The sequence below is a fragment of the Protopterus annectens genome, chromosome 5.part0 (assembly GCF_019279795.1).
Source record: "Protopterus annectens isolate FY-2018-M chromosome 5.part0, PAN1.0, whole genome shotgun sequence".
Taxonomy (NCBI): Eukaryota; Metazoa; Chordata; order Ceratodontiformes; family Protopteridae; genus Protopterus; species Protopterus annectens.
Genome location: NC_056735.1, coordinates 555,348,881 through 555,375,236, shown reverse-complemented (window position 1 = coordinate 555,375,236; position 26,356 = coordinate 555,348,881).

The window sequence follows — 26,356 nt, the reverse complement described above, 5'->3', positions numbered from 1 at the left end:
GTGCTGGTCCTACACTTAAGGCATTGCATTGGTCAATCATATTGCTGAGGACCAGGTCTAGAATATTGCAGCCTCTTGTGGGGTGGTGCACTATTTTTTCCAGGACATTTGAGTTAACAAAGTTCAGGAACATTTTTGAAGAGTGAACTTGGACTCTTATAAGTTTACCAATTAATGGAAGATTAGTTGAACTCACCCATGACTAAGGTGTTAGGTTGTACTTTAATTGTCACATGTAGGTCTAAATAAGCTGTGTGGACATCTTGATTCATGGAAGGGGACCTGTAACTGATGATGACCTGAAGGGGGAGGCCTCACCCAGAATAATTTGGACATGGAGTAGCTCCACAGCGTTTTCTTGTCTAACCAGTCTAGAGGTGTAATTATCTTTAATGAAGATAGATACTCCACCTCCTTTGGCATTCACACCTTTAATTTGCGTCTGAAAGTATGGAAGGCATTGTAGCCTTGCAAGTCCGGGGTACTTTCTACAGCCTTGAGCCAGGTTTCTGTGACTGCACAGACATCTACATCTTCCAGGGAGAGGAGTGCTTCCAGAGAGTGCAGTTTCTGATTTAAACTTCTAGCATTTTGCAGCAAGAACCTTAGTTTCTTTGTGTTTCATATTTTCATATTGGGAATTTTGTTGTTGTGACCTTGCTTAAAAAAGGCATTATGGGGAAGCAAGTGCCATAGCCAGCAACCAAACGTTTAGAGGTGCCATGTGAAAACCATCTCTGACTAATCATCATGGTCTGTTTACCATGTCATCTCAGACTGACAGGAACTGGATCCCCTTAGAATGACTCCAGAAATTAAGCCAATTATTGAAGTCAATCATTTTCTGTTTATATTGCAGCATCATGCTAGGTGGGGGTAAAATGCTGCTCAAAGCTAGGGACATACCCGCCTGGGACACATATTCAGACAGCTCAATCATGTCTCTTTTCATATAGTGCAGACAGGTACGTCTCAAGCCATTCACACCAACATTAACTATGGTGGAGTCATAATGGTACTTGTTGTTGAGAGACTTGAGTGCCTGTATGATCTGGTGAATCCTTGCATCAGACAGGCAACTGACTGTAACCTGCTCCTTGTTCAGCCTGGTGATTGGGACATCTGCATGTCTCACGGTCGATTCACCTATAACTAAAACATTTGGAATAGTTGTGCATTGCCTTAAGGGCTTATTTGGCGAGATGCTAGTGTTTTTTATGTGTATTGGGTGCATTGGGTTTTGTGTTAGGTGTAGCATGTTTGTGTTTTGGAGGTCTTTAATGTTTAGGTAGGTTTCTGGAGAGTAACTCTGCATATGAAGGTTTATGTGTTAGGTGCATATTACAAATAGGAATCTTGGTATGTGAGCTGACAACCTGTTTAGTGTTGATGTTCTGGGTGCAATACAGCAGTGATTCCAGATTCTTAGTGTAGGAACATTTTTTCGCACATTGTACTTGAGTGATTTAGGAGTAAGGAGTTTTCAGTGCACATGAAACAGTTGCTACACCACCTCAAAAAAAAAAACATGTCCACCAGGCTGGCAGGGAAAATAGAGGGAAACTGACAATCCATAATGCAAGGTTCGAACCTGGTTTCTCAGTAGATAAGGTGAAAAAGATGAGGCTATCAGACAGAGAACTATTTTAGGGTGACTAACATACTGGGTGTATAGTAGAAGTCTATAACAGAGGGGATCTATATTCTCTGATGTTGATAGGTAAGAAATAAAATCTATGCTGGGTGGTTCACTGAACAGCTGAGAGCTATTTAAGAACTGCTCTGCTAGATAGCAACTGCTTCTAAGGAAAAATGCTTCTATTGGCACTTTTTGCGACATGGTACACAATGATGAGCTACTCACAAGCAAAAGCAAAGCAGCTAGTACAAAGAATCCAATGAAACACGCAAACTGAGCCATGAACCAGTAATCTTTAATATTATAGTCCTAATGTACGCTCCTGCCATGAGGGAACAGTGGGGCTTCTCCAAAAAAACTTGTCCTGATTTTTAGTGCTGAATCTGCAAAAAGAAATAAATTCAGCCAGTCTGAATCCAATCTGTACTTTGCCAACAGAAATGCAATGGAAAAACAGAAAAAAGCCGAATATTTTTTTTTTTTTTTGTTAAGGGAGAGTCAACTTTTCTCATATTTAAGAATCTTGCATTTCATATCAATAGGCAACTGCTGGCCAGCCTGCCAGCAAAGAGATATCTCACATATAATCAGCATAACTCCAGGCAGAAGCAAGTGAATTAGCAAGAAAAAAATATCTACTAGCAGTAAGCATGTACAACATATGTACACTGTGTCAGCAAACCATATAACACTCCACTTAGTGCAATTCAGAAATGAGTGCTTACCTGAGTTTTGTGGGGGTGAGGGGCATAAGTATAACTCAGTAGGCATCTGCAGGCAACAGATATTTTGAGTTAAACGTTTTTAACTTTTGGCATTTTGACATTTCACCATTGTGAATTCAGTATGACTTTCAGTACACTACTGTTCAGTAAGTTGTCAAGAACTCAATTAACATTGCCAAAAGGATCGGCAAATAAAATAATCATTCTTTTAGGTACACTTAATGAATATCAATTGTAAGATGTTTTAATGTTAATTTTTAATAGATTGATCAACTGGCTGCCTTCTTGAAGTTCTAACAGATGAAATTATGATGTGCAAGGATGACCTATAAAGGAAAATCCTATTTTAACTATTTTTATTCTAACTTTCAACATGAAGACAGAGAAATACATAACTAGCTTATATCTGCAAAAAAGATGTTGGTAATGGTGTACCTAAATTAATATTTTTATTATAATGAAGCAACACCAGGCTATCATAAAACCAGCAACAGTTTATTCAGGAAACAGGCACAGGCAAAGGAATAAGCGCTTCCATAGTATTACAACTGCTTCGTCAGATGCATCTTAAGCACAGTTAAAAGTACCCTTTCAGATGACCAACGGCCTACAGGGGAGATCCAGCTTGTGATCAGAGAGGAGTCTGAGGAGTTAATAGCAATGTGGGTAGGGTTATGGGATACAATGATATAACCAGGTACTAAGAAGATGTAATTTGAGGGAGTTTTTGAATATGGATGTGGAGGGGGCAGTGGACACGGATAGGGGAAGAGAGTTCCAATTTCTGACAATGGTGTGGGAGTAGAGCACTTTCCCTGCATTATTGTTAGCCTTGGTGATGGAGAGGAGAGATTTTTCACTAGATCTTAGGTACCGGTTTGCAGTATAGACATTTAGTAAGTTGGATAATGAGGGTTTTTATATAGTAGAATATTGTAGGCTGTGCCCACAATGTGCTGTGTGTCTTACTCAGGAATTCTGAAAACATGTATGAGCTGAAGTAAAATGATACTTTTTTAGACTGGCAATGACAAATGCAGGTGGAAGGGAACGGACACTATTAAACAACATAGGCAGATATTATCGGTTCATTTTGGAATGGAGGAGAGACCTTTTTACAAAAAACTGTAAGAAGCCTCTACTAAATTCATAACCAAGTTATACAGATAACTTATGTCATATTTTGCAGAGTTTCCATGTTATGGATATGCTATCTTGATTTTTTAGACTGACCCAAGTTACTTTGATGACTGGTCTATCAAGAAGCATTTCCTTTATCTTGTTGGATTGAAATAAATGATTGCTTGACATGATTGCATGATGTTTTGGGAACTTTCTCTCTTTATTAATGATGCATAACTCTGGGGATGGCATATATAAATTAAAGAGTGTGGGGAGCTGACCCTCATGGGGATATGGAGTAGGACTTAAGCACTTCTTTTAATCTGTGTATTGGCGTAGTACAATGTTTTTATGAGCTGTGATCACCAAAATGATTTCCACTGATTGCATCCCAGTCTTACACAGTGCAACCTGATTTTTATCTATAGGACACATTTGTTGTATTATTAGCTAAACTAGTACTAACTGCCCTAAAATCTTTATTTCAAGGTTTATGAAATGCAAATTACAACTACTGGATAATAATGTAGATAGTCATTAAATGGAGAAAGGCATCAGGAATATATTAAACAAAATGATATTATCCAGAGATGCAGACTATGATGAATATTACTAGTGTTCTGAAAAATAATGAACCACTCATCCAAATAGAAATGCTCAGCCCTTCTGAAAAAATAATATTTCATAAGGCCTTGCTGTGTCTAATTATAATCCAAAGCCAGTGGGCAGTGGCTGACCATGTTTGCAGATATCCGCAAGCTGGGCGCTGTCATCAATTTCCCTAGTGATGTGAACATTCTCCAAGAAGGTCTCACCTAAATAAATGATTGGTGCCAGAAACATGGCCTCAAACTGAATGACAAAAAATGCATCATGATCCCCTTTGGGGAGAGTGATGTCCTCACAAATTATCACAATAATAACAAGGTCCTAAGCACACAATCAGTTGTGAGGGACTTGGACACCCAGGTTGATAGCATACTGACTTTTAACTACCATATTGCCTTATTGTACAGAAATATTTCAACATGGCCTACCTCATTAGTAAGGGTATCTCATCCAGGGAAAAGGTGGTCATAACATTGTTGTTTTCTTCCCTTATAAGACCCATTATTGAGTATAATGTCCCTCTTGGCATGTACCTCAGAAAGCAGATGCAGCAGCTGGAGAGACCACAGAGGTTCCTCACCAGGAGAATCCAGGGCCTCAAACATCTACCCTGCACAGATAGTCTGAAGGCCCTGACCCTCTACTCAGTCTCATAGAGACTCCTCAGAGATGACCTCTGTTTGGCAAACAAAGTAATCTCAGACCCTGCCTTGATGGAACTACTGCATATCCACAAGTCAAGCTCCAGAAACCCACACACGCGACCTCAGCCTGTGAAATCAACAGGAGTTGTTGGTAGGACAGCTTTGTGTCCCAGTGACTCCCCATTATGTGGAATAGACTCCTTCTACACATCAAGCAGAGTACCTCATTAACCCTTTTTAAGTACAACCTGGATAACTGGATGGGGAACAGAAAATACACCTCTGGGATTCCAACTGTGTCCCTGCTGGCCAGGGTGCACCGGGTGCTGACTTGTCGGAATATGGGCTAAATTCTTGGCTAGGCTTGTAAGGGCCTCAGGGCCAATACCCTAGCAACTTCCTATGATCCTATGATTATAGTGGCTGCCAAAAACGCAATTACTAGAAAACAGAAAAGAAAATCTAAACCAACTATATTAGATACAGTAAATGTAGCAACAAAGATAAAACAACTGGAATTGAGATCTTTAGAAAAGGGTAGGAGCAAACTACATAGGAAACAATGTGAATTGTGGGAACAATACATTCAAGGGAGGAATAGGGTTTAAGGAAGGCAAGACTTAAATGAGCTATGTAATGTTTGACTGAAAATGATTGGGTAGATTATAAATGATGTATAATGTTTACAACTGGGAGTGTGTCAGTATGGCTTGCGATGAAATGTAAAACGGTTGCAACTAGGATTGTGTCAGTGTTATTTGTTTTGATTCATATAAATGTATGATTACTTATGTCATAAGTGATGGTTTAATAAAGCTGTTTCTTGTTTAAAAAAGGGGCAGGAATTTAATAATTTATGTAATGTTGCTTATGTTATATGACATATAGCAATATACGTGAAGTATCAAGTTTGTTAATGTTAATTTGTTAATGCAGTTTTATTACTTATGTATAAATGTAAATTTGCCTGTGTCACAAGTGATAATTCAATTCTTCTGGCTTTTCCCAGTTAGGGGTTATCACAGCGGATCTCCTGTCTACTCATGATTGGCAGTGTAGTATTATGATATCGAGTTGCCAGCCTGGCACTCAACCTTCCACAGAAGGCACACACATGCATGCACTCACACCTAGGGCCAATTTAGAGTGCCCAATCCACCTACAGCATGTCTTTGGGATGTGGGAAGAAACCCACGCGACCACAGGGAGGACATGCAGACTCCATACAGAAGACACCCCAGCTGAGGATCAAACCAGAAAACCTCTTGCTGTGAGGTGGTAAAGCTAACCGCTGCACCACCATGGCCACCCACAAGTGATAATTCAATAAATGTGTGATCTAAAAAAAAAGAAAAAATAACATGTTATAGCAGACAGAGCACTGATTGGTGCACAGTAAATCTGCAAATGAGGAACTTAACACTGACAACAGTACAGTTCAAGTTCAGAAAGAGCTAACGTGTATAAAGCTGATAGTTAAAACATGTTGCCCAGCTGCAATTAAGCAATAACTAATGAATGGGTGTAGGTATAGTGAAGCTTTAGCCCAGAGTTGGCATGGTTTGATCATGAGGGTGAAGCCTGAGTGATTAAACAAAGTCAAACGTGTGCAAATTCTGATATATCTTCAACCAGGAGTTGGCCATTGCTATTATAATATGACATTATTTAAGAAAGAAATTGCTTAAGTTTCTTAAATAATGTATTTGTATAACGGCACCGTAGTGTTTCTCTGTGCTGTTTTCTTATTCTTCTTCATTTGTTGACGAACTGCGCACTGCACATTCTTATGTGACTTACGTTCCCACACTTGCACAGCACATTAGTGCTGTTGAAAACAAGCACTGGGGAAAGGAAGATTTCTGTCGTCGTTTTTTTTTCCTTTCTTTTTTCTAAACTATAAAATCCAAACAGTTAAGAGGTATGAGAGAGAAAGGGTAGAAACACAAGGAAAAATCAAGTATGGTTCTGTAGTTTTGCAGAATGTACCTGATTTTCCTTGTATTTCCTCTGCCCTCTGTACCCCTCAACCTCTAAGCTCAAAAAATGTGGACAAAGCCTTAAATAATGGAGGACAATGGCCCCAAAAATAGGAAACAATTGTAAATGTTGCTCTTATAAACTTAGAAAGCTGCTAGAATAACCAGACTTATATTATCATGCATTATTTGAAGGATATGATATCTGAAACTTAAATGTATGACAGTATCGACTCAGAAGATGGCAGCCAACCTGTAAGCACACTTTTAGCATGGTTCCGTAAACCTCAAGGGACACTTCAGTTAAAACAACCCAAAATATGCCTATCAGAGATTCAAAACACTTATAAATACTGACTTTCACATCCACTAACCAGGAATACTCACAAAACAAAAAGTTACTTACCTGCAAGAAGCAAATGACTTACCTTATTGTGACTAGAACCTACGGAGCTGTAAGGAGGAAAGTAAAGCTATTACTTAAGAGCATTGTGCAATGGCAAATAGAGCATAAACTATGGACACACAAACAACTCAATTAAAAATTTCAGCAGCAATTATACCAGAAAAAGAAATTATCTCCAAACGACCATGAATGACAAGACAACTAGAAAGCCATAAGTGTGCAAATAAATCAAAGACAGACCATATCCCTGATACAGAAGACTTCAAGATAGTTTTACAACCACTGCAAATGGAGATTCAATAATTCATAGACCAACACTACCAACTGCAAAATGTTGATAAGATAAAAAAACAAATAGTAAACAGGTTAGAAAAAACAGAAGCAAAACATTAGAAAACAAAATTAAAATTAATAAGTTACAAGAAGCTTCACTTTCTAACAACAAAACCATTATGGAATTACAACAATTTTTTTTGGATTTAGAAGCAAAAAATAGAAAAAAATTATTTTCTGATATGGGAGGTACCCAAAAAGTATGAACAAGCAAAGCTAATGGATCAGATTATAGGCTACCTTTTGGAAGACCAGACCAAGGCTAACCAGATATTCATAGAAAGAGCACATTGTGCATTTAGAGCTGCACAAGTAAAGGATAAACAGAGGAAAATCTATGTCAGACTCTTAAACTATCAAGATGCTTTTAACATTCTTCCAACAGCAAAAAAAGAAAATAATAATAACATGGATTGGAAACAAAATTACATTTGCCCAGGACTTACCCTACCAAATTAAACAAGATAGACGGAAACTGTCACCATTTTGCCCATTTATGGTCACAAAAAGTATTAAATTCCATATGAAATTCCCTTCTACTCTAGTGTTCCAAGAGAAACAAATTAAATACTTAGTCAGAATGACCAAGAAAGCTAAACAAGCCTTCATTAATGCTTTTAATACTACCCAGGCCAGAGGGAAGGATGATTGAGAAGGTCAAGAAAAAATTAGTACAAACAGATTATTTTAGACATAATGGACAAGGTCCAAACTTGCTGAATGAATGGCTGTAAATAAATGCTAATTTCAAGAAATAAAATGAATGGATGGTGTACCTGAATGACTGTTTTTGGTAATTGTGTGTCTCTTGCAGCTGGGGAGATGCCTGGGCCATGTTCCTACTCGATAAAGAATATGCAGTGCATCTCATGTTTCTAAATAAGGAAGATTTTGCACAATGGCTTGCATGTATCACAAATATTTTTGATGCAAAAAATAATATTAAGACTGATTTGCTCCAGCATTTATAAAAGGGCTCTATATATTTTTTCATCTTCATATCCTCTGACACTTGTTATTTTTCATATTAAATAGAATGAATATAATATGTTTTTACAGTGTTCGTACAAGTAACATGACTACACTAGACAAGCGGGCTGTGTGAAAAGCTATGTGAATTTGTAGGGAAGTTATGCTGTTTTTAACCTTTTCTAAAATACTTTTTAAATTAATTCATCATAATTAGCTTGGTTAAAATGTTAAGACACAAAGAACATAAAGGGCTTCATGATTATTATGATGGTTACATATACAGTTCTTTATGCATTGTTAGTTTATTCTCTTCCTGGCTGCATGGGGGTGCGGCACGGCACAGGAATTTACCAGGAAGAGTTAAGTGCTATGTGTCAAACTTTCTAATTTTGTGTGTTATGAAATGGAGCATATGCTATGAAGATATACTGAAGTACCATCATACCGTATACTGATAACAGGAGTGCTAAATGTGTATAATAGATTCATGGAATGTTAAAGGTTTACAAAAGAAAAAAGAAATCTATTTTCTTAGTTAGCATTTAAATTAAAAGCAGAAATAATATTTGTGCAACAGACCCATATAACAGGAGGCCAATGGAACCATGGTATGGGGAAAGGATTGATTGAAACAATAACTGAATCGGGCAATACATGAAATAGTTCAGGTGTGACAATTATTATTAAAAATCTTTAAAATATATAATTCAGAGACAAAACTCAGATTTTGAAGGGAGATAATGTAATGTATTTATTAAGAATACATCTTTTGATAAACCTATTCTGTTATGGAATTTATAAGCACCCTGTATCAAGCAATAGGAATTTATCATGTGACTGTATAAAATATTATATCTATATCCTAACTGCTGCTATATCATGGGGGGTTTGAATGCAGTTAATGATCCCATGATAGGTCAGGTAGGAGTAAAATGTACAGTACCTGCACTTCAATGGTGATCTATGACCTAAAAATAGATTCCAACTTATTTTACCTTTTTAATTTTCAAAAAAGGAATACATTATCACCGTCATAAAACCTGGGCTCGGCTGGATTTCTTCTTGATATCAGATATATTTTTAATAACCAACCTCTACTTTTGCATAGAGCCAAGATATTTTTCTGCTCATTCTAGAATTTTGCTCACTATAGACTGGACTAATACATGCAAAACTAAAACAGGTAGTTATAACTGGACCTTAAATCCTACCTTGTTCGTTTTCTAAAAAGATTTCAAGTGCAGAAACTAAAGCACTACTGGGGATTCCCTGCCACTTGAGGAAGGTAAACCTATATTTTTCTTGTCTGTGATAAAGCTGCTTTCTGTTTTACCTCTTCCATTTTTTCAGATTTAAGAAATCTGCTTAGCCTGATGCTTTTGTTCTAAATGGGAGACAGACTTAAATTATCTAGGCTGTATATTTCACATGCTTTTCATTGGTTAATTGTCTCTTGAGTGATACTTAAATACACAGCAAATTTTTGGCCCTTTGTCTTTTACGGAAAACATTTCAAGCTTGCAGAGAGTAAAGCACTGCTGGGGATTCCCTGCTTGTGTTTTACATCCACCCTCCCCTTTGTTGATCTGCTGTTTAAACCTGGTGATTTTAAGCTGCCCATCTCTACTGTAAATTGAGCTTAAAAAGGTCTTCCCTTTCTAGACTGTTGTTGATGTATTGAATTGCTTATTGTTTCCTTTTGCTTGTATTGAAAAAGTGCATTTTGCCTCTCATTGTCTGTTATACTGATTTACTTGATCTGAATTTATTATCTATGCAGCTGGTGGATTAAGTAGTGTAGTTTTATACTCTAGCAAGAACTTGTTTTTACATCGAGAGGTCAGTGGATTTTCCATCTACTGCACTGGTAGGTAGCCTAGTATGTTTAGGTTGGTGAAATATTTGAGATTTCTGTATGTAGTTTTATTAGCTGAGGGGATTATTAATCAGCTAATCTTGTTTTTAGTGCCTTTACAACAATTCAGTGACTCTTGGCTTATTTATACAAAGCAAAGTACTTTTATTGAATAATCGCACTTCTATAAGCTGTTTAAAGTACACTGCTGTATCCGTAGGTTTAAGTTTGTTTGTGGTGGCATTTCACTCTGGACAATCCCTTACTGCGCTTTTGCATTGGGGAACTGGGATTGCTCGTCTGGTGGCAGTAGGTATTGTCTAGTCTGACTGAGTTGGGAAACACACAAAAGGGCACTACATATTTTTTGGACTACTTTTATATACTGTGATTGTACTTCAGCAGTTTTAAAACAAACTGCTGCTGATTTAGGTAGTTAATTCCACTGTATTAAATTGTATCTGTTAGTTGTAGGACTTTTGTAGGTAGTTTGTGTGATCCTTTTACACTTGGGTTCCAAACCAGCTGCTCTACATTAAGAGGGTGTTTTTTCTACACCCATATGGCAGAAATATGCTGATCTACTGCATTTAACTGTTTTACTGCCTTTACTGGTGCTTTTTTGACAGTTTTTTCTGTCTATTCCTGCTTCATTATTCGCACTTGTTTTGTACTGTAATATTGCTTAGATAGCATAGACTAGATCTGCACTTGCTGGATTTAGTCTGCTTGTTATACACTTGAACTCAGGTCCATCCATTTTACGTTAAGTAGAGCTCACTTGCACCTTTGTGATAGAAGAGTGTGGATATTGCCCTATGTGAGCTGGGGAATTCTGGAGGAAGGATCATTGTGTGATTTCCTATTGGCAGACTAGTTTAAAATTGTTTAATTTTGCCTGTATATAAGCTTTATGTTTGCTTGTAGCTGCGCACTGCATAATGGGAGTTAGGGGTGCCTGTATAGTAGCAAACTGCTAGAAACTATTCTTCCCTAGATGTTTGTCAGTTGAACCCTCTTAAGCTTCCCTGCTGCACTGCAGGCAACTCAGCTGCACACTGCTGCACTGTGGGCAACTCAGCTGTGTACTGCTACACTGTGGGCTACTCAGCTGAGCACTGCTCAGCATCAACACACTCCTTCATCCCTAATCCTCAACAGAATAAGCTCTCTTGTTTAGCTAGTCAAATTAGTCCTAGAGCAAATGCTAATTCAGCTTGGCCACTCCCCAACTAGTACTTATGGTCTAACGTGCTACAATGGATAGCCAGTTTCCCAACATTTCACCAGCTAGCCTGATTGACATAGGCATCCCAGGGCAGTGTAGTAATTGCCTTATGTATAATGACAGCCACTTGCTCCTAAAGCAAACAAATACAGTATGTGAGAGATGTAACTATACCATGAAGCTGGAATCAATCCTCTCATGTAACAATAAGCAAGACATCAAACAGGTTGTCAGCATACACACCTCTCCAGTCACACAAGTCAAGGTCAAGTCACATAGACCCACATACACATAGGTACTCACTAAGACCCTATCTAAAGACCAGAGGGCTCCCAAGCACAAACAATTCACACATACTGGAACGTGAACAGACCTCACTTCACATAGCAACACGCATACAAGTGTCTCAGCAAATAAGCCCCTAAGGCAAAACACCTCAAAACCTAATGTGCTGGTCATAGGCAATTCCATACTGAGACATACAGATGCCCCCCTCACCAAGCTGGAAAAGGAGAAAGTCACAGCTGCCTGCTAGGTTCTAGGATCCATCAAATCATGCATGCATTGAAGTCACTCAACAACAACTACCATTATAACTCTGTCATAGTACATGTTGGAGTGAATGAATTGAGGCGTACCTCTCTGGACTATATGAACAGAGAGAAATGACTGAACTCTCAGATTATATGTCGCAGGCAGGTATGTCTCTAGCACTAAGTAGCATTTTATCTTCACCGAGGATGATGCCACAATACAGACAAAAACTGATTGACTTCAACAATTGACATAGCTTCTGATGTCAGTCCAAGGGGAATGCAACATCTGTCAGCCTAGAAAGACATGATCGACAGACCATGCTGCTTTGCCAGAGATGGGCTTCACCTGTCTCCTCTAGGCTTTGTGATACTGGCAAAGATGATTGCCTCCCCCATACTGCCTTTTTATGCAATGTCAAAACAAAACAAATTCCCGATGTAAAGAAATCCACTTGAGACAAACTCAAGGTTATGCTGTTTAATGTTAGGAGACTCAACACAAAACTGCACTACCCAGAAGCACTCCTCACCTTGGAGACTTTGTTCAAGGCCACAAAGAGTACCCTGACCAAACAAGGCTACAATGCCTTCTGTACATTCAGATCCTAAAAGGAGTGTGAAAGAACCAAAGGTGGAGGTGTATCCATCTTCATTAAATCCAAATACACCTCAAGACTGATTAAACAGTACAACTGTCAAGACCCACTCCAGGTACAATTAAATATAGGTAAAACACCCTACTACATTATCACTAGCTACATGCACCCCCACCATGAACCAATAGAAACACACCAACTACCTGGACTTGCTAAATTCACACCCTATACAGCCAAAGACTTCGGTCATGGGAGATTTCAACTATCCTTCCATAGATTGGACAACATACACAAGCCAAAACGTGATTGCCCTGAGGTTCCCTGACTTTGTTATTTCAAATGTTCTGGAACAGCTAATCTGCACCCATACAAGGGGTTTGAATGTCCTGAACCTGGTAATCACCAACATGGGTGGTCACTGCACTATCCCCTGTTCATAGGTTCATAGGTGTTTACTAGGTTAACAACCAGAAGGACCATGTTAAGCCTAGCCATGCATTCCAAATCTCTGATGAGTTCTGATATCCTTGATAAGTGTAAGCATGGGTCTGGGAAATGAACCATTTACCAGTTATCTGTTTGGATCAGAGACATAGGTGCCAAACCAGGGATGAATTTCTGGTTTCCCATCCAATTGTCCAAGTTGTACTTGAATTGGATTAAGGAGGAACTCTGCTTCACATGGATGGGGAGCCTGTTCCATAGACAGGGTAGTCTCTGGGATACATAACTATCTCTCCAGCAGGTAATCCAAATGAAAAGTGCTGAACAATGGAGCAGAGACCCAAAACAAGTTAATTTCAACAGTTTTATTCAAGCCACTTAATCTCTTATCTTTTCCAGCAGGTTCTATTTATATCACAGGCAAGGTTTAAGTCTTTTGAATGGGTAATTCTGGTACTGTTTGTTTTGTGTATATGCAGGAGGTCCATCAGAGTGGGGTCTGACAATGCCTTGTATGCTATAGGCATAGATCTCCCCCCTCAAAAGCCTGTAGGAGTCAGAATACAGGGATAGAGCCTTTAGGTGGTATGCATAGGATATATTCCTTACGTCCTGTATTCTTTTTAGTGAGGAACCTCTGTGGACATTCCTGTTGTTGGATATACCTGGTTAAGTATATACCAAAGGGGGCATTATACTCAATGATAGGTCTGATGAATGTTGAATACAGTGGAACAATGACTTCTTTGGACATATATGCCATACCTTTGTTTATAGGTTGTGTAATGTAGAATGATTTCCTCACCACTGTAGACACTTGATCAAAGGCTAGGTTGCTATTTATGTGTGTCCCAAAGTCCTTGACTACTGGTTCAGCTCTAAGTGGTGTGTTGCCAATATGATAGTTACCAGGGATGGATGACTTCCCAAAGGATGCTATTATGCATTTCTTGGCATTTAGTTTTAGTCCATGGCTCTGACACTAGTGGTTTGTCTGTGTTAGCCCCTCCTAGAGAACATTTGTATCAGTGTGAGATTCAATGTCAGCTCCTAATTTGCAGTCATCTGCAAATTTAGTCAGTCAGAGACCACGGACATTGGCCTTGACTTCTGATAAATAAATGCCAAAAAGAAGTGGTCCAAGGACTGAACCCTGAGGGACTCCACTTGTGAATGGCCTCTTTGTAGAGGTAGACTCCCCAGTTCTAACTTCCTGGGTCCTGTCTGTGAGCCAGTTGGCTATCCACCGGCTGACACATGGGTTTGTACCTAACCTCTTGAGTTTGTCAACAATGCATTGTGTGTTGCCCTCCCTGGTGAGGTCAGACCATAAATCTGTCTCGTTTTTGGTAATGCTCAGACTGGACACCCCCATTGGAGCAAACAAACTGAACAATTTCTCCAAAGCAAACTTTAGCCTACTAAGCAAGGGTACAAAAAGTTTCAACCCCCCCCCCCCACTAACACAGCCAACAAAGACTCTTATGCAGAGGAGTACACAAATGCTATGTCCAAAATCTTAAAGCGAATATCCAGCTATCCAGCTATGTGCCGACATGACTGTGGATGGTCCTACTCACAATGAACCCAAAAAAATTACCAACCTGCTGGTGGATAGATTTGGTGCAAATCTTAGAATCCTGTCCCCACCAGATATACCCCAATGCATCCCTGTCACCAGTCCACTACCTAGCATCTCCAAAGATCAGGTAATATCCGTCTTGTCCAAAGCCAAAAAAAAACACCGCCTTCATGGGACCAAATAACATCTCAGGCTGCTTACTAAATAATCTAAAACAAAACTTAGTGGAACCCGTTGGCACTGTCTTCAACCATAGCTTGAGTGCTGGCTTTGTTCCAGCAGAGTGGAGAACAGCAATAGCAATCCCCTTACATAAAAGGTGTCCATCAACTAACCCTAGGAACTACAGACCTATAAGCCTAACCATCCTTATTTGCAAGGCCATGGAAAGAATCATCATGGACCTTAACAGCAAGGACATAGGCGACCTCCAAACTCTTGACCCGACCCAGCTTGGCTTCATTAAGGCAAGGTCTTGCTTATTAAACCTGGTGGATTTCTTTGAGAATGTCACTAAAGCCCTGGATAAGGGCAAAGCAGTACATACCACCTATCTTGACTTAGCTAAGACCTTTCACACAATCTCCCACTCAGGTATCACTGAGAAACTCTCCCAACTGGGGAATATCCAATACGGCACTTGGTGGGTAGCAAACTGGCAAACTGGCTTACTGACAGAATGCAGTTGGGGATTCCACCTCCACCAGTAGACCAGTTACCAGTGGTGTTCCACAGGGATCTGTGCTGAGCCCTCTGCTATTTGGAATCTATTTCTTGGACATCCAGGTGAAAGTAGATGGCATGTGGCTTATCAGGTTTTCAGATGACTGCAATCTAGGTGCAATCATTGAATCCCTCAATGATGCTAAAATATTACAACAGGGCTAATGCAGACTAATGATTGGTGCCAGAGTCATGGTCTAAAACTAAACACAAAAAAGTGCATCATTATCCTCCTTGGCAAAGAAGTGGCCTCTGCAGATTACATTATAAATAACTCCTCCCCCAAGCTCAAACACAGTGGTGACAGACTTGTGAACACAGGTCGACAGCAATGTAAGGAAAGCCTTATATGTTAAAAAAACTCATAAATAAGGGCATCACATCTAATTCCAAGGATGTTATAACTTCTCTATACACGACCCTTAGACCACTAATTGAGTACAATGTTTCCTTTTGCATGTACCTCACCAGACATCTGCAACAACTGGAGAGACCATGGAGGTTTCTAACCAAGAAAATTGAGGGCCGCCAAAACATGACCTGCACAGAAAGAATGAAGGCCCTGTCTCTGTAGTCTGTATCCTACAGGATGCTGAGAGGTGACCTTTGCCTGACCTACAGAGCGATCTCTGATCTTGCCATAATGGAAATGCTGCATATCTGCAAATCAAATGGGACAAGACTCACTAACTCCAGGGATCTCAGCATAGCCTGTGATGTAAACAGAACATGTTGGACAGGCAGATATGTATCCTAGAGATTGCCACTCCTCTGGAATAAACTCCCACTTCACATGAAGCAGAACTCCGCAATGACACTATTTAAGAGCAGCTTTGACAATTGGATGGGAGACCACAAATTTACCCTGGGGGTGGCATCTATGTCCCTCATGGACAGGGTCAGTTGGTGCTAATCACTGATTTGCTCTACTAACAACCATCTAACCATGATCAACTAGGGAACAAGGGTATTACATGGCTATGCTTGTAAGACCCCAGGGTCATTAGCGTAGTAACCTCCTATGGATCTTACTTCAAAAATGATATATTATTGGAGAAATTAATGAGGTACTCAATGAGCCTTTATGCAAGGTTCCTTATTGATTTGTCGACAGCTTAGGTTGTCGAATGTGTATTCATCGACTCCTAAGCGTCGAACACTTAAAATAGCGAATGGCCACATCATTGAATTCTTTCCTCGGGAAAGAATTCACATGGCCATTCTCTGGGATTTGCCCTTTCCCCAATGTAGAGGGGTCTTGGAGTTGGTATATTTAGTTAGGGGGTGTGGGGGGTACAGGCCCCCACATTGGGGGTGTGGGGGCAAAGCCCCCCCCACACTTTGTTTGTGTGTGTTTGTTTATTTTGTTTGCGGATGGTCAAGTGAATTATTTCCCTAGGAAAGAATTCAATGATTTGGCCATTCGCTGTTTTTAGCTTTCGACGCTTAGGTGTCGATGATTTTGTATTCAATAATCTAAGCTGTTGATGTTATGATATAGACACTTTATGCAACTCTACTAACTCTCAAATTCCACTGGACTACAATGGGCTACTATTAAAGCACAAATCAGAAGTGTACAAGAAAATGTATACTTCAAAAGAAAAGAAACTAAAAGAGGATATCTGCAGACTAGAGGATGAACTATACATAAACTATAACCGAAAAACAGTAAAAAAAAATAAATGATCTTCAAAAAGAGCAATATTTGTTATATACCAAATAAAGTTGTGAGGGCATTGGCATATCAGCCAATGAGATGAAAATGTTAGGAAGATAATCTGAATGGACTCAAACTCTGCCAAAACTTTTAGTGAGAATGATAAAAATTAAGAATGCTTCCCCAATAGTATCAAAAATAACATACCAAAACAAAATGTATAACACAAATGATAAAATTGTCCAAACATTTGAACAGATATATTCACAGACATAGGGAAACAGAGCTTATTATTCTCAGTTCAGGAAAAAATAATAATTATTTAATCCAATTACACTTTCCAAAACTCATCTGAAGTCAACAAGATGATCTTACAAAGCCATTTACCCAATGAGAAATCCTATACATTATAGAGAATCTCCAGGGCCTGATGGCTATACTTTAGACTTTTATAAAATATTTAGTCAAAATACTTTAAAAATCCTGCTACATCTGCTTAACCATATAAAAGAGAATGGCATCACAGACCTATACCTTAACAACTTTATTCTAAAAGCAAACTTGGAAACCAAAACCCCTCTAAATTACAGACCAAATTCTCTTATAAATATAAATATCAAACTATTTGCTTCACTATTAACTAACAGATTCAAATCCTTTCTACCAATTATAATCTTGTCTAACCAATTGAGATTCCTTCAGGGTAGACAAACCTGTGATCACACAATAATCCTGGATACAGTAATTTTACTTACTAAGCAATATGATAATGTAATATTTGCACTCACACTTGATGAAGGTCTTTGATAAACTTAATATAGACTTTCTTTTTTCAGTTATGACGTGTTTTGATATACTGCAAGCTTTTATAAATTTAATAAAAGTTTTATATGCCAATGCCCTCACAACTTTATATATAAATAAATCTCAGTACTCCCAATAAAAATTATAAAAGGAATGAGACAAGGTTGTCAACTACCCTGTACTTATTTAATATATATAAAGAGAGAGAGAGAGAGAGAGAGAGAGACAAAGGGAGATCTTCTTTTTCTTCTCTTAACACAAAAATCATTCCATAATATTCCTGTAATAAACATGACAAAACTTGCGTTAACTGCCTTTGCTGATGACCTAAATCTCTGTTTTATTTTACCTAATATTGATCTTCCAAAAATCTTACATTCCATTGAGATATTCTCAAAAAATTCTAATTATAAATTAAATTTGAATACATCCTATATTTTTTGTTAAATCCTAATTACAATCTAATCAGCCACTTTGCAGAAACTGAGGTTATATTACAAAATTTGCTGAAATATCTAGGGATAACTTTTGATCAGGACTTATGCCTGTTTTATCAAAACAATTTAATGGAACTATGGGCAGCCATTGAACAAGACATCCTTAGATGGAATAGATTATAATGTCCTTTATTGTCCAAAGTGGTGATTATCAAGATGAATTTACTACCAAGATTGTTATTTCAACTTAATGCATCCAATAAAATAATTCCAAACCAATTTTTCAAGACTATTATTGAGAGTCAATTCAGATTCTTATGGGGACAAAAATCAGTATGTATTAGTTACCAAAAACTAATTTATTCCAAAAAAAAGGTTCAGGATTTGGGTCTCCTGGACTTTAAGTTCTATTGTGATATAATAAACACTAGTAGAATTACAGAAATGTCAGATTATAATCCAACTAAAACTGATTGGAGCCCAACCTGAGTTATGGTTTGGTGCAATCATGTAGTTAACTGTAATTGCCTAACCTTTTCTCAGTAAGGAAAATATCAAATCTTCTTCTTCTTCTTCTTCTTTCGGCTTTTTCCCGGTTAGGGGTCGCCACAGCGGATCACCTTGTCCGCACATTGAATGGCAGTAGAGTTTTACGGTGTCAAGTTGCCAGCCCGGCGCCCAACCTTCCACAGAAGGCACACTCACACGCACACCTAGGGCCAATTTAGAGTATCCAATCCACCTGCAGCATGTCTTTGGGATGTGGGAGGAAACCGGAGCACCCGGAGGAAACCCACGTGACCACAGGGAGGACATGCAGACTCCACACAGAAGGCACCCCAGCCGAGGATCGAACCGGAGAACCTCTTGCTGTGAGGTGGCAATGCTAACCACTGCACCACCGTGGCCGCCCTAAGGAAAATATCAAAAAAATTAAAATAAATAAAAATGTAAAACACAAAAAAGTAACTTAACAAAAAAATAATCAAATCATCAAACTTAACAAGTCAATTCAAAATTTTATAATCAATTCACCTCAACCCAAATTTTAAATTAAATAATTCAAAGCGTAACCTAAACAAGTATCCATTAATCAAAGAAAATATTTTACTTGACATTTACATATACAAAAACCTTCAATTAATGGCTTAAGAAATGCTTGGCACCTACCTAAAAATTATTTGATCATGCTGAAACAGATAAAAGAAATGACTTAAGCCCTACTAGAGGACCCAAATATTAATGACAACAATATAAAGCTATGCAGGATATTATAAGTTCATAGGTTCATAGGTTGATACTAGGCTATCTGTCCTAGGGCATTTATATGCCTAGCCAGAGTGTGTTTGGCTTTTGCCACCCTTTTAGATTAGTTGACTGTGCCTCTGTATAGTAGGTCTCAGAATATAGCCCTTTTGAGGTTAGTTTACTGCGCCTCTGTCTAGTAGGGACACAGAGGAGATCCCAGGGGTAAACCTACAATCTCCCATCCACTCGTCAAGATTTCTCTTAAAGAGGGTCATTGAGGGACTCTGTCTAACATGGATTGGGATTTTGTTCCAGAGTGAGGGGATGGGAGACCCTCTGGGATATGAATCTGTCCCTCCAGCATGTCCTATTTATTTTTGTGCTGAGGTTTAAATCCCTAGAGCATGTAGCTCTAAGGGATTTGGATTTCCTGAAGTGGAGCATATCCATTAATTCTAGGTTGGACATGGCTTTATACGTCAAGCACAGATTGCCTCTGAGTAGGCGGTAAGCAAATGAGTAGATCTGGAGTTTCTTTAGCCTAACTGCGTAGGGCATCTGTTTGAGTCCCTTGATCCTCTTGGTGAGGTACTTTTGGGGTCTTTCCAGTTGCTGCAGGTGTCGGGTAAGGTACATCCCAAATGGGGCATTGTATTCAATTATGGGCCTGATGAGTAGAGGGACACAATGACCTCTCTTGATCTAGATGTGAACCCTTTCATGATAAGGTGGGCTATATAGAAGGTCTTTCTAACCACTTTGGCAACATAGTTGTCAAAGGAGAGATTGCTATCTACTTGGGTCCCCAAATCCCTAATTACTTCTTCCGTACTTAATGGATTACCACCTATGTGGTAATTTGTGGGCACTTTGTTTTAACCAAAGGGGATGACTATGCACTTTTTGGCATTTAGCTTTAGGCCATGGCTCTGGCACCAGTTATCCGTCTCTGTGAGACCCTTTTGCTGGATGCTTGTGTCAGTCGGCGAGTCGATTATGGCACCAAGTTTGCAGTCATTTGCAAACTTGGTGAGCCATAGTCCTCCAATGTTAGCCTGTACCTCAGAGAAATATATACCGAACAAGAGAGGTCCCAGGACTGAGCCTTGTGGGACGCCACTTTTAACTGGTTTAGTGTCTGACATGGCACCTGCAATTCTGACCATGCGGGTTCTATCCCTCAGCCAGTTTGCAACCCATCTTGTGACATAGGGGTTGATATTTAAGCTGGTGAGCTTATTTATGATGCTTGAGTGGGGTATTGTGCCGAAGGCTTTTGCGAGGTCCAGGTAGGCTGTGTGGACTACCTTCCCTTCATCTATGGCCTTGGTGACTGTTTCAAAGAAGTCAACCAGGTTCAAGAGGCAAGATCTGCCCTTAACAAAGCCGAATTGGGTAGGATCCAGTGTTTGGAGGTTCCCAATGTCTTTGTTTATGAGTTTCATGATGATACACTCCATAGCTTTGCAGACCAGGCTAGTCCGGCTTATAGGGCGATAGTTTCCGGGGTCCGTTGTGGCACCACCTTTGTGGAGTGGGACCACTGTTGCTGTACGCCATTCCTTGGGTACATATCCCGTAGTAAGACTGAGATTGAACAGTGACTTTATGTGAGGGTTCAGTTCTTCTTAGAATTCATGTAAGACGCAGGCCAGGACACTGTCCAGTCCCATTGACGCTGTGTTTTTTGCTTTGGAGAGGGCAGCTCTCACCTGTGCATCTGTGATGTCAGGGAGGCTACCCTCTGTTGGGATAGACATTTGCTCTTTTGGGGGGGAAGTGGGGAGACATTTGCACTGAATCTGTCTGCCAGGATGTTGACAATGTCTGTGGGTTTAGTGTATTTTTTGTCATTTTGAACTAACTCAGAGCATATCTGGGAGTTGCCACCCAGGTTCCTGACATAACTAAAGAAGGCCTTGTGATTATGTTTAGCATCTTGTGCAATTTTTCTTTCAAAGCTGGCCTTAGATGATTTTATGAGGGATCGTAGTTTCTCACTAGTACTGATCAGAGATGCCTTCCCTTTTTGGGATTTTGCTCTATCATGTAGTAGCTTCCTCCTTCTGTTGTATAGCTTATTTATGGCTGGGGTCCACCAGACCGGTCTCCTGCCTTTGGAGGAATGAGTCTTGGTTTTATTTGGGATAGCACAATCCATGTATTCCTGTAGGTGTCCATAGAAAGCATTTGTAAAGGATTCTGCGGTTTGGGCCGTATTTTCCATTGGCCCGGGGGTTTGAAGGATTCCACCTCGGTTTTGAGAAATGTAAAGTTTGCTTTTGAGAAGTTCTTCACTGTGGTTTCCTTGGCTGGGGGTGGGGAACGGGATATGGATGTCCAGTGAGATTAATTTATAGTCAGATCTTACCAATGAGGGGTATACCTCTGGTATGGAACATAGAGTTCCCATGTTGGTGATGATCAGGTCCAATATGTTTTTCCCTCTTGTGGGAGTGGTGACCAGTTGTTCCATAGCATTTGAGTTTATAAATTCTAGGAACCATTGGGCAAGGGTGTTGGGGCTTGAGTAGTGCTCTCAGTCTATGTTTGGGTAGTTGAAGTCACCCAATATAATGGTGTTTGGAGAGACCTTCATATTCTCCAGTGTTCTCAGGAAAGCCAAGTGGGGTTCCTGAGTTTGGGAGGGTGGTCTGTAGCAGGCTACAAACTGAAAGGCAGTTTTGCCCACTGTTAGTTGCACATGGATGGTCTCCAGTGCTTCATGCAGTGCCACTAACCTGGAGGTGTGGGTATCTTTGATGAATATGGATACTCCCCCTACTTTTGTGGTTCGGTCCGAGTTTTGGGGCCGAAAAGCACAGTATGAGGTATAACCTGGTAGTGCTGGGGTGCTCTTGGGAGCCTTGAACCAGGTTTCTGTTACTGCACAGATATCGATATTCTCCATACTGAGGAAAGCCTTGAGTGCGTGCATCTTGAGGTTTAGACTTCTGGCGTTGAGCAGCATTACCCTTAGTTTCTTTTTCTTTGTGTTGTCTATGGAGGTGGGTTTGTCTTTTGAGCCTTGCCTAAAAAAGGCACTATGGGGGTGGCAAGAGCCTTAGCCAGTATTCGAAAGCCCAGGGGTGACAGGTGCAAGCTGTCCCTAGCGAAGCAATGTGGCTTGTCGAGCATGTCATCCCAGGCTGACAGATACCGGATCCCCTTTGAATGACACCAATACTTTAGCCAATTGTTAAAACTGATCATTTTGTCTTTATACTGTGGCATCATTCTTGGTGAGGGTAAGATGTTACTCAAGGTCAGGGTCATACCGGCCTGGGCTACATGATCAGACAGCTCCTCTATGTCTCTTTTCATGTAGTCCAGGAAGGTACGTCTCAGGTCATTCACACCAGCATGGACAATAACGGAGTCATATTTGTACTTGCTTTGGAGTGACCTGAGTGCTTGTGTTATGTGGTGGATCCTGGCACCCGACAGGCAGCTTACAGTGACCTTCTCCTTGTTCAGCCTGGTGAGTGGGACGTCAGTGTGTCTGACAATAGAGTCACCTATTACAAGTGTATTAGGTGTGTTGTTTAGCCTTAACGGCTGTGACTGTGTGGCACACTGACTTTGTGAACTATGTGATACATGGGTACTGTTGTGGGGTAGCGGTTGCTTGGATGTCTGCTTTGGAGGTCTCTGCTGCTTGGGCAGATTTTTATTTAGAGCATCCCAGTATGTTTTTGTGTGTTTATGTGTTTGGTTTTCTGTTGCGATATGTCTATGTGAGATTGGATTTGTGGTGTGTGTGGTTACCTTCTCCTCCTGACTGACTGCGCCAGTATTGGGTTGAGAGAGCTCAGCCTCCAGTTTGGCTATATAGTTGCATCTCTCACATATATTTGAGCTTGTTGGGAGGAGGAGAGGGTGGTCTGTGTACATAAGGCAGTTGTAACATTGCCTCAAGATTCCCAGATTCACCAGCTGGACTGGAGAGTAAACCCGAAACTGACTTTTGGACATGCCAGAATAGTATAAGGAACTACTTTTTGACTGATCAAAAAGGACCAATAGGGAGACAAGTACTTAAAGGGAGTATAAGAGGGTGTAGTGCTTTAGTTTATTACTGCTTACTTATAAGATTACTTATACGAGCAACTGCAGGGCTTTAGAATGAAAATAGAGTGCTTCCTTTGAGATTTAGAACAGTTCTAAGGGAAAAAGTGAAGAGCAGACTTTGTGGAGCCAGGAATAGTTTAAACCCATTTAAGCGGCACTGCCCAATGCTGCGCTATGCGCAAAATCGTACAAAACCTCACAAATGCGGGTTCTAAAGCAGGGAAACTGAAAGAGATAGGCATTGACCCAGATCGGCCAATAAGCTACTAGTTTCAGGGCTGAGACCACTCCTCCAGGGACAGATAGGCTGCTCAAAGCTCCCCACTCTCACTGGTGAACAGAGAAGCTTCCTCCTATCCAAGTAAGGATATGGGCAACAAGAGCAAAAGTAACTTAAGGCACCAAAGTTGCACACTGGAAATCAGTCACTGTACTTTATTGCAGAAGACAAACGGTAAGCGCTTTCACAACTTAATGTTGCTTCATCAGACCACATCACTACAACTGATGCTTGGTTAAATACTAGGACAATTTGTATGACATCACAATTTAAAGAGATATTACTCCACTAACATAAGAACATATATCGATATCCATAAGAAAAATGCATAAAATATATAGAAAGGTGTGTATTTACACACAATAATATTTAAAAAGGGGGGAATGTCATCCCTGATGGTTATTAAAAAAAAAAAATATATATATATATATATATATATATGTACATATACACACACATATTTTATGCACATATAACCATAAGAGTACAATAAAAAATATATAAAAAACTCATATTTAGTGTTTAAGGCGCCTTGCCTTAAGGTAAGGAACTAATGAGGTGCAGCCATTCAAACCAGGATATCTATCTGCTTGTAATTTAGTGATCCATTGTTGTTCTAATTCTTCAGTGTGGTTTTCTACATCACTACCTCTGTTTGTCCTTACTATTTGTTGTAAGATTAAAAATTTAAAACAATGACTACTGTCTGTATTCAGGACATGATTAGCTAGAGCATTTGATTGCTTCTGGTTCCGTATGTCCCTTATATGTTCTAACAATCTTTCTTTAAAACTCCTATTTGTTTTGCCTACATAATAGGCATAGCATGCTTGGCAAAAACAAAAATAAACAACATCGACACTTTTACAATCATAGTAATTCTTCGTATAAAGTTTAAAAGATTTCACAGGATGAATGTACTCATTTTTAGTGTAGACATGCTGACAAGCAGCACAATTCCTGCACGGGAAGGTGCCCTGTCTGTTTGAGAGATTTTTTCTAAAAGACTGATGTTCTCTTTTACAGAGCTGCTGCTTTAAAGACACGTTATTTCTAAAACTGAAGTTTGGGGTGTCACCAACTGTGGAAACCAGACCTGGTATTTCATGTAATAAGTGCCAATTCTTTTTAATAATTTCAGTATACTTATTGATGTCACTTGCAAATCTAAACACTATTCTAAACTTATTTCTATCAATACTTGTATCATAAAGTATACTTGTATCAGCACTATAAGAGCTCATGTATGGTTTACATCTTGTAGATCTCAATTTCCATGCATCTGCTATCACTCTAGTGATTTCTGAGCTAGAATAGCCTCTTGTTTGAAATTCGTCTTGTAACTTATTTAAAGCAACTACTGCCTCTTCATCATTATTATGTAGGCGTAGGGTTCTATAGACTTGTCCTTTGAGGACATTTCTAGGTATGTGTCTGGGGTGCATGCTTGACCTGTGAAGACAGGCATTAGTTCTTGTGGGTTTGTGATAAATAATGGTTCTTATCTGCTTTAAATCAGTAAAGGTGACACTCACATCCAAGAAATCAACACATGTATCAGAAAAAGTAAAAGTAAACATCTGACAAAACATATTGTTCTTCCCATCACTAGTGCGATGGGAAGAACAATATGTTTTGTCAGATGTTAACCCATTTTTGGCTACATTCTCTGGTATGTCTGTTTCGTGGATGATGTTTTTGTTTTGTGGAAAGGGCATGGTGAAAATATCAGTAATTTCATTGATTACCTGCATAGTACTACAGACTTTTTGAAGTTTACTTTTACTTTTTCTGATACATGTGTTGATTTCTTGGATGTGAGTGTCACCCTTACTGATTTAAAGCAGATAAGAACCAGTATTTATCACAAACCCACAAGAACTAATGCCTGTCTTCACGGGTCAAGCATGCACCAGAGACACATACCTGGAAATGTCCTCAAAGGACAAGTCTATAGAACCCTACGCCTACATAATAATGATGAAGAGGCAGTAGTTGCTTTAAATAAGTTACAAGACGAATTTCAAACAAGAGGCTATTCTAGCTCAGAAATCACTAGAGTGATAGCAGATGCATGGTAATTGAGATCTACAAGATGTAAACCATACATGAGCTCTTATAGTGCTGATACAAGTATACCTTATGATACAAGTATTGATAGAAATAAGTTTAGAATAGTGTTTAGATTTGCAAGTGACATCAATAAGTATACAGAAATTAGTAAAAAGATTTGGCACTTATTACATGAAATACCAGGTCTGGTTTCCACAGTTGGTGACACCCCAAACTTCAGTTTTAGAAATAATGTGTCTTTAAAGCAGCAGCTCTGTAATAGAGAACATCAGTCTTTTAGAAAAAATCTCTCAAACAGACAGGGCACCTTCCCGTGCAGGAATTGTACTGCTTGTCAGCATGTCTACACTAAAAATGAGTACATTCATCCTGTGAAATATTTTAAACTTT